This window comes from Jaculus jaculus, chromosome 6 (genome assembly GCF_020740685.1).
Source record: "Jaculus jaculus isolate mJacJac1 chromosome 6, mJacJac1.mat.Y.cur, whole genome shotgun sequence".
Classification (NCBI taxonomy): Eukaryota; Metazoa; Chordata; class Mammalia; order Rodentia; family Dipodidae; genus Jaculus; species Jaculus jaculus.
Genome location: NC_059107.1, coordinates 138,010,033 through 138,019,474, shown reverse-complemented (window position 1 = coordinate 138,019,474; position 9,442 = coordinate 138,010,033). Strand labels below are relative to the sequence as shown.

Here is a 9,442-nt window from a genome sequence, read left to right as displayed (position 1 = left end):
TTCTTTACAGGATTAATCAATACAATTGCTCTGAGGAGCATCTTATAGCAAGTTACAAGGGCTGTAATTTATTTCTATTTGATGGACAATTCCACTTATAGACTCCATCTGGAGGATATCATAATGGAGATATGTGTAAGAATGTGTATTATTTTTTATGATAACCAAGAAAAAAAAAAGAAAACAAATGAAATGTCTACTAGTAGAGGACCAGTTAGTGTAAACTTTATTTGGTCATACAGTGGTGTACCTACCATACAGACTTAAAATTATGTGTTTTGGAAGAGCTAAGTACCCTGTGAAAGGTTTATGTCACATGGTTAGATGAAAAGAGATCACAAATCAGTAAGAACAGAATGATTCCAATTTTGTGCAATAAATATATGCATAATAGCAATTTAACAGCTGTTGTCTCTAGGTTATTTTCATCTTCAATTTATGTTCTTTGTGGATTCCCAACTCATCTACAAAGAAAATGGGCTGCTTTTATAGTCTAAACAGTCACTAGCATGAGATGTAAGTACAGTTTGGCTAAGGAACTTGACCAGGGGCTTTGGGGTGCCCAGATGAGAGTCCAAGGGAAGAAATGTGCTGCAATAGGCACACTTTCCCCTGTGTTTGCATGCATGCATTAGATCATCCCATCGAACACATTCCTGTCCAACCTCTGAACATTGCCATGGTCTGTGCTGGGGGCTGGATAAAGAAGGAGCCAGGCTGGAGAGATGGTTTAGTGGTTAAGGTACTTGTCTGAAAAGCCAGAGGACCTTGGTTCAATTCCCCAGGACCCATGTAAGCTGGATACATAAGGTGGTACATGCATCTGGAGTTTGTTTGCAGTTGCTGGAAGCCATTCTCTATCTCTCTCTCTTTCTCCCTGTTTTTTTCTCTCAAATAAATAAATAAATTTTTAAAGTCTAGAGAAGGAGCCTCAGACCTGCAGGTGAGGAACTAATGTTCTCATTGTTCTGTAGCAGGGAAAGACAAGCAAACAGATGGAATTTGGAATAGTGACAACTATTATGAAAACTTCAAGCCAAGGTATTTAAAAACATTTAAATTTATTTACTCGAGACAAAGGGAGAGACAGAGACAGAGAGAGGGGATGGGCATGCCAGGGCCTCCAGCCACTGTACATGAACTCCAGATGCATGGGCCACAATGTGCATCTGGCTAATGTGGGACTTGGAGAATCGAACCTGGGTCCTTAGGCTTCGCAGGAAAGTGCCTTAACTGCTAAGCCCTATCTCCAGTCCAAGCCAAGGTATTTTAAAAGAGAAGCTGGGGGGCTGGAGGGACAGCTTAGCAGTTAAGGCATTTGCCTGCAGAGCCAAAGGACCCAGGTTTGATTCCCCAGGACCCACATTAGCCAGATGCACATGATGGCGCACACATCTGGAGTTCGTTTACGGTGGCTGGAGGTCTTGGCACACCATTCTCTCTCTCTCTCTCTCTCTCTATTTCTCTGTCAAATAAAAAACAATTTTTTTTAAAAGGGAAAAGCTGGGCAAATTAGCAAAGTGGTAGGGTATTTGTTGAGCATGCACAAGGCCCGGGGTTTGATCCCTAGCAATACCCAAACAAAACATCACATCCCAAACAAAACCAAAATATGCAGAGAGCAGCTGGCCTGGAGGGGAGACTGTGTGGTCAAGGAGCTCACAGCCATGGAAAGACCATGCAGAAAAATTAGCTATGAAAGGGGCTTTGTAGCCTTGGTCAGCTTACAACTCACTATATAGCCCAGGCTAGCCTTGAACTCAGTGATTCTCATTAAAGGTATATGCCACTATGCCTGGCCAAATTTGTCTTTTTGGAGGAAGATAAAGAACTCAAAGTGTCACAAGCCTATGAGAGTGGAGCACCCGTTCAAAGTTGAAAGATGGGCAATAGTCAGATCATACCAGGCTGTGCAGGCCATGCCGGGATGCTGGATTTTATTGTGGGATGGAAATCACTGGAGGAGGGATGGGATCTGGTTCCTCTGCTTGGAGCCTCCATCATCAAAGGCAGCAGGAGAGAGAGGCCTAGCCCTTGAAGCATGTGGAGAGCTGGAATTCCTGGCAGTGCTAAATGTCCATCCAATTAGCTTTGCTCAGGGGGTGCATCTCTGTGCGCTGTGCGGCTCAGTATAGTCAGGAAGGTGACTGTGAGTCTCCAGGTACAGAACAGCTTCAGTTGCCTATTTCAGGTCTATGTCTACTGTATTCTCAGCCTTGGGAAGTTGACTAAATTAGCAAAGAAGTTCCCTCAACCTCTGGTTTTCCTTAGAGCTCAGCCAGCAGGGAGGCCACCAGAAGGAATCAGAAGGGGAGCATAATATTGGGGTACTTTGCCCAGATGTCAAGTCATCTCTGGCTCTCAATTCCCTTGATGACACTGTTCAGCTCCTGGGGGAGGACCCCTTCTTGCAGGGACAGGTGACTGTCCCTTCCCTTCACCCTCTCAGGGTTCTGGAGTGTTGGGAATCCTAAGGCGTGACACTTTTCTTTGAGGTCTTCCTACATTCTGCTCACACCTTCCTAAATAACATTGTATTAATTTTACCTGAAATATGTAAATTGACTTTGTGACCCATTGCTAGTAGGAACTGTTTGAAAACCATTCTGCTTCCTAGGAAGTTGGGGTGTTCTGTCACTGAACCGACTGGAGGCTGGTTCCTGGAGCCTAGTCTTAAGTGGCCTTAGTGAAAGCTGTGCTCAGAGGGCTTTCTAAGAAGGCATCCAGAACCCTGGTTCCAGGCAAAGTCTAGGAAGTTGATACACTTGAGGATACTTCTATAGCTGTTCTCCAGGTCCAAGCATGCCCTCTTCTAAACTCCCCCACACTTTGAGAAAGCATTACATATGTCCTTCCCCATATACCCACTTTTAACAAATCCTAAACTCAGGAAGAGATTAAACATCTACCTGGGTTTTGTAACCAGGGATCATCTTGGAAGACGGTAGAACGGTAACGGTGTAGCAGTGAAAGGGTTGGGCTGCAGAGCAGGGGTGTGCATCAGTTACTTTCTCCTTACTGGGACAAAAGACCCAACCAGAAGCACCTTAAGGAAGGAAAAAGTTGATTTCAAGCTTACAGTTCTAGAGGGTAGAGTCCAGCATGAGGAGAAAGCTTGGCAGGAGCAGGACCCGTGTCTCATCTTCACATCATCAGGGAGGAAGTAGGGCAAGGGAACAGCAAATGGGACCAGGCTCAAAAACCTCAAGACCTACCTTCAGTGACACATCTCTTCCAGGGAGGCTCTACCTCAGGTTCTCCAACATTCCCCAACAGCACCACCGAGTGGGAATTAAGTGTTCAAACATGAATTTATGGGGAACATTTTTTATTCAAACAACCACTGGCAGTTCTGGACTCAAATTCTAATGTAACCTTCATTTTATTTTCCCACTCTGTACCTGAGCTTCTATGGTAAAATGAGATTCATATAATGGCATCTTCCTTTTAGTGTATTATAGAAGTTAACTGATGGGATAAACCATGCCTGAAATCTGAACCATAAAAATTGTAGCATTGTAATGGATATTGGAACACAGAAAGGTTAGGGTTATTGTAGGAATTCATTATCAAATGATTTAAGTGTAATAACAGTTATGTGGTTATGTTTCAAAATGAGTGTTTCTCTCTTTAAAATGCATATTTAAGTACTTGTAGATGAGATGCTATGAAATTTGAAGCTGAATTCAGAAACACCTGTGGGGATGGACGCAATTGCTAGGGAGTATAACCATTACTTAGTAAATTACTAAGGCTGGGTAATGTTTCATTAATTTTTAATATTCTCTATTATATGTTTGAAAATTTCATAAGACAGAGTTTGAGGTTTGTACACCAAAAATTGTTTTTGCGGGGAGCTGAGCCCCCAGTAAATGTCTCTCGAGTTGTTTTACTTCTTGAGATATAAATGAACCCATTCAGTTTTCCTTTTAGTACAATGGCCACTGTTCAGCTTTCCTGAATGTTTCATGGTTAGCCAGGACATAGAACCATCTGCTACTGAGGAGTAGCCTGATTTTTGATCTCATAGCAGCAGAGCATGTCTTACTTAGTGATTTTTAATTTTTTTTATCTGCAAGGGGGGAGAGAGAGGGAGAGAGAGAGAGAGAAGGAGAGAGCTAGAGTATGGATGCACCAAGGCCTCTTGCCAGTGTAAATGAACTTCAGATACATACACCACTTTGTGCATCTGCCTTTATATGCATGCTGGGGAATTGAACCCAGGCCATCAGGCTTTGCAAACAGATGCCTTTAACTACTGAGCTATCGTTCCAGCCCTCGATGTCTTTTCTTTCCTTTTTTAGAATAACATTTATTACTGAATTTAAGAAACAAGCTAACTTAGTCATTTTTGAACCGCACAGTGTACTTTCTAAGATATTGTCTCCTGTGGAGGTATTACTTGCTCAGTAGCATGGCTTGCTTTGAGGTTGGATTCAGGGCATTAATTAGACTCTTACTAAAGCAGTGTCTTTTGGAGAAAAGGTGTGTAGTGGGAGAAAGGGTACTAGGAAGAGAAGGATGAGTGACCTTGGCTTGTTTCCAGCCTCTTCACTAACAAGCACGGTGGCTTTGAACCTATCATGTGGCATCTCCATGCTTCAGTCTCCATGTGGAAGGAGTAAGAGAATTGTAGCAAATGTCTGTGAGCCCTTCCAATTTCAACATAAGATTTTAATAATTTTCTGACTAAGTATATTCATGTTTACTGGAGAAAACCAGAAACATATAGAAAAGCAAAAGCAAAGTAAAAACAACCTTAGCTCTACCCTCAAGAAGACAGTTGGTTTTAAATATTTAGCGGTTATTAATCAGATTCATGCAGCAGGTTTTGTAGAACGCTTAATTCTGTAGTCTGTGTCAGCCAGTGAAGGAATGACATCTGCACAGAACTGGTCGCTGCCCTCCAGGGTTGATGAGCTAATGGCAGACATGGCGCCCTACGGCTCTGGATGATGTGCACTTCCCACGAGAGACTGAAGCCTTCTGCCCGTCACTAAAAGCTGCTGAGTTTTAGTACCAGTTGGGTTGTTCATCTGCTCAGATTTGAAGACATTATTTTCTAAATGTGATTTCTTTTGGTGAAATGCAGAGATAGAACTCCTGCAGGCAAGCTAATGAGGAAAGGACAGAATTTTCCAAGAAAAGCAACTTCAAGCTCTTAAATCAGACTTTCTCCATTATGCTCAGTTTCTTTGATTGCCAACTTCAAATGTATCGGCGGTGACTGGAGGAAGTGACTCCTCCACTCTGAGTGTCACCTGCTGTCCTCAGGCCACACAGGGCCACCTCGGGTGAAGGCGTAATGAACAGTGTGATGGGGAGGAGGCTGTTGGAGGAAGAACCCTTCGAGAGTAACAAGGAATCCGGCAGCCAACCATTTCTCCCTGAGACAGTTTGCCTTGCAAGAGGAGCAGCAATGCGGCTTCTTGATCAAAGACATTTGAAGAAAGAGATTGGTGAGAAGAGAGGCAGAGATATTGGGAGACTTTAACTTATTAAATGTGTTCACAAAGGCCGTCTACTTTTCATTCAGCATGCAAGGGCTGCTGTATTTATGCACAAAAGTCTCCCTCTTATGTGTGTGTTCATAGCACACAACACCATCCTAGACCCTCACTCACCCTCATTGCAGGGAAATATGAGTCTATAGTTGAAACAAGCATGAACCCATTTCTTATTTGTTTTCTTTTTGTTTTTTTTGAGGTAGGGTCTCACTCTAGCCCAGGCTGACCTGGAATTCGCTGTGGAGTCTCAGGGTGGCCTCGAACTCACGGCAATCCTCCTACCTCTGCCTCCCGAGTGCTGGGATTAAAGGTGTGCGCCACCACGACCGGCTTTATTTGGTTTTTATTAAGTTGGAACTTTGTATGGACACACCATGTGTTGGTCCCATCATTTCCCTCCTCCCTACCCCAACTCCACTGAGGGTCCTCCTTCGTGGGATGCTGGTATTCAGCATGGAGTTGTGGGTTCTGAGCAGTCATGATGCAACATCCGTATCCCACCTCCAAATGAATAGAAGATGGGTTTCAATCATAAATACTATACTTATTTGCCCCACCACAAACTGGGATTTCACTGAGTTGAATATCTGCTGGCATTACTTGAAAAAGATGCTGAGACCATCCTTGCAAATGGAATTTTCCCTCCAAGTGCAAGAAAGAGACATGAAAGAAGAAATAAATATTATTGGTGGCATGCACTTGCAATTCCCTAGTTCTCAGGGAATTCAGGCCTGCCTAAGAGGAACATACCTGGATATTCTCCAGAAAGGCAAGTGGAAATAGAGAATCAAAACAAAATGAGATTAATAAATAACCAAGCAGGGCTGAAAGTCACTGTTAGATTAGATGGAGAGAAAGAAATTCAATGTCCCTCACAGAGATGGGCTCTGCAAAATCTGCTTTCGCTTCAAAGGACACATCCAGGGAGCCTGGGGATTCTGGCATTGCTCGTCATGGAAGGAAGGTTCAGGAATACCACTCTAGCTCTCTACAGATGTTTTCTTAGGAATTGACCAATTTATGTAACATTGATCGCTTATGTGAAAACAATAAAAAGATGGATTTTTCTTTCAAGAAACATTTGTTATGCCAAGAAATATTTGCAGAGAGATAGGAAGTTTTAGTTCCCTGGAGGAGCCAAATCCTTCCACTAGTTACCTCAGCTTGGAATGCCCCATCCATCTCCTCTACCCCATCCACCTCCAGCCTTTCAACCTGCGACAACTTTTTTTTTCCAGGTCTCAACCTAATTGTACCCCATTCTCTAAGGAAGTTCCTACCACTAAACTTCACCTTTGTGTCTTCCTTTATAGCACTTTCCCAATCTTTGCATATACATGTGTGTCTGTCTGTGTATGGGCGTGAATATTTATACACATTCATAGATAATCACATGTATACCCTACATATGCATGCGTGTGTACACACACACACACAAAATATGAACATAGTTTGGATAGTTTCTTGAATGTCTGTTTTGGCACTGAAAGAGGTACCTTGTCCATTGTGTTGACTTCTCTTTTCTATTCTTCATGGCACTGAGATGGCGTAGGTACCCAAGAAATATGCCAAATGTATGATGAATTAAAAGAGCTTTGGGTACTGCAGGGCCTTGCTTCATGTTACTCTAGGAGCAAGATAACCATCAAGTAACCATCAGAACTGATTTCAGATAGAGCTAGCACCCACTACCAGTTAACATTGCACCACCTGCATGAAAGTCATTTATTTCCATTTATTGAAAAGCTTGGTTTGGTGGATGCTCCAATGAAAGAGAAAGAGAAAGAAAGAGAGAGAGAGAGAGAGAGAGAGAGAGAGAGAGAGAGAGAAAAGAAGGAGGAGGAGAAGGAAGAGAAGGAAGGGAGGGAAGGGGACAGGAGGAGAATGAATATGAGTCCTCAGCATGCAACAGTATTTAAGTAGAGTTTTTAGAATTTCATAACATTTTTATTTTTATTGTACATATTCATGGATTTTCTTTTATTTGTGGCAAATGATACTGATTCTTTTTTTATCTTTAGTAATTCCAAGCTTCCTTTAAAAATAAAACCAATCCTGAGGCATGGTCCCCCACTGCCCCACAGAGACTGGCTGAGGCCTTCAAGACCCTACAGTGAATACCATAACCTTACTGAGGAGGGTCTCCAGGGTGACAGAAGCTGGGACAAGGGGGTAAAAGAGTACATATAACCTGTCATAATTAATATAAACATTAATAAAAAATAAAACCATATAAGTTTATTTGATAAAATATTAAGGGAATCATAGCATTGTGATAATGGTTCTCAAAGGGTCTGAGATGTGGAACCCCTTGATTCCAGGCAGAAGCCAGGGGTTTCTTCCCCTCACTCTGCCCCTGGCTTGCTACAGTTCACCTTGTATCGTGACTCAGCGTTCCTGAGAGCCCACACCCAAGGCAGTGCAGGTCCACAGCAAAGTGTATGCACCGAAGTGAGATTTTTGTAAAGCTAAATTTGTTCATGTCATTCCGATAGCTTGATATTTTTGATATTAAAATATCCTTTCTTGGGCTGGAGGGATGGCTTAGTGGTTAAGGTGTTTACCTGCAAAGCCTAAGGACCCATGTTCTACTTCCCAGGTCCCACATAAGCCAGATGCACAAAGGTGAGGCAAGTGCAGGGTCGCACATGCCCGCCAGGTGGCACAAGCGTCTGGAGTTGTACTGCAGTGGCGGAGGCCCTGGCACAACAGTTCTCTCTCTTTCGCTCTTGCGCTCTCTAAAAAAGAAAAAAAAAAATCCTTTCTCAAAATAGCTTCTCAACTTGGCAAGATATAGTGTTGGTAATTCCACGTGCTCCCACCTTTTCACTGTGTGACAATGGTGGCACAGAGAGACACCTTCATCTGCTTAGACTCTGACAGTCTGGGGCTTGCTGCTCTTATGGGACCTTTGTGGACTCTCAGTGTAGACAGTGAACTTAATACTTGTAGCTGAAATCTTGTTTGCCTCCCAGGTGAATAGCAGCGAGGCAAAACATTGCACTGTGTATCGTATATGTGTTTATGGGTGTGTATAAACATGTCTCTGTGTGTCTTAAGGCTCATGGTATGAATGCACATGTTATTTAGCCTTTCTGATACTGATTTGTATTATTTTCCATTTATTTCAAATGGGGATTCTAAGCACTGTATTTATACTAAAGGAGGCCATATAAATAATGTGTAGATTTGGTCAATGCGTGTACATACCTGTAGCAACACGTTTCTCTGGAGAAAGGGAGGGGCTGGGCAGGGTCTGAGGAGCTGCTGCTATACGCAGGATAAGGGTGGAAACCCCTGTGTTTCACAAGACAGTGGTGCTGTGGCCTGGGAAGAGAGGGGCAGGGGCAGGCAGGTGAGAAATAGGCTAGTAATCTGTGGAAGATTCTAGAAGCCAAGTGCTGCCTTTCCTCCCAGGCAGCACCTGAGAAACCAGACTATGGCATATTGGCATAATTGTAATCCTTTCCTGCTTTCTGTGTCTGGGTAGAACTTGCTTGGTGTGTGCATAGTCCAAACGTAAGGTAAGGCTCTTAGGTTTGTCTAGGAGAGTGAGCAGACAGTAAGAATGCGGAGATGGTAGCCTACCCATTGTGTCACTTTAGCAACCACATGAGTAAAAACACACCAAGAACTTAATCAGACCTTTAACAGGAATTCAACTGATTGCGAACTGATTTTTACAGATTTTTAAAAGTTCTTTTGAAAATGCTTTTATATGGGCTGGAGAGATGGCTTAGTGGTTAAGGTACTTTCCTGTGCAGGCTAAGGACTCAGGTTCAACTTTCCAGAACCCACATAAGCCAGAAGCACGTGGTGGTACATACGGCTGGAGTTCATTTGCAGTGGCTAGCGGCCCTGGTGTGTCCATTCTCATTCTCTCTCTCTCTCTCTGTCTTTCAAATAAATAAATAAAATATTTTATTTATTTGAGG

The 9,442-nt window shown here is 43.0% G+C and overlaps 1 protein-coding gene across 3 annotated transcripts in view; it reads left to right on the top strand.

Annotated features, from left to right (window-relative positions):
* The window catches only part of Tmcc3 (transmembrane and coiled-coil domain family 3), a 347,661-nt gene that overhangs the window by 127,017 nt on the left and 211,202 nt on the right, over nucleotides 1-9,442 (top strand). The gene's annotated exons all lie outside the window — the stretch shown is intronic.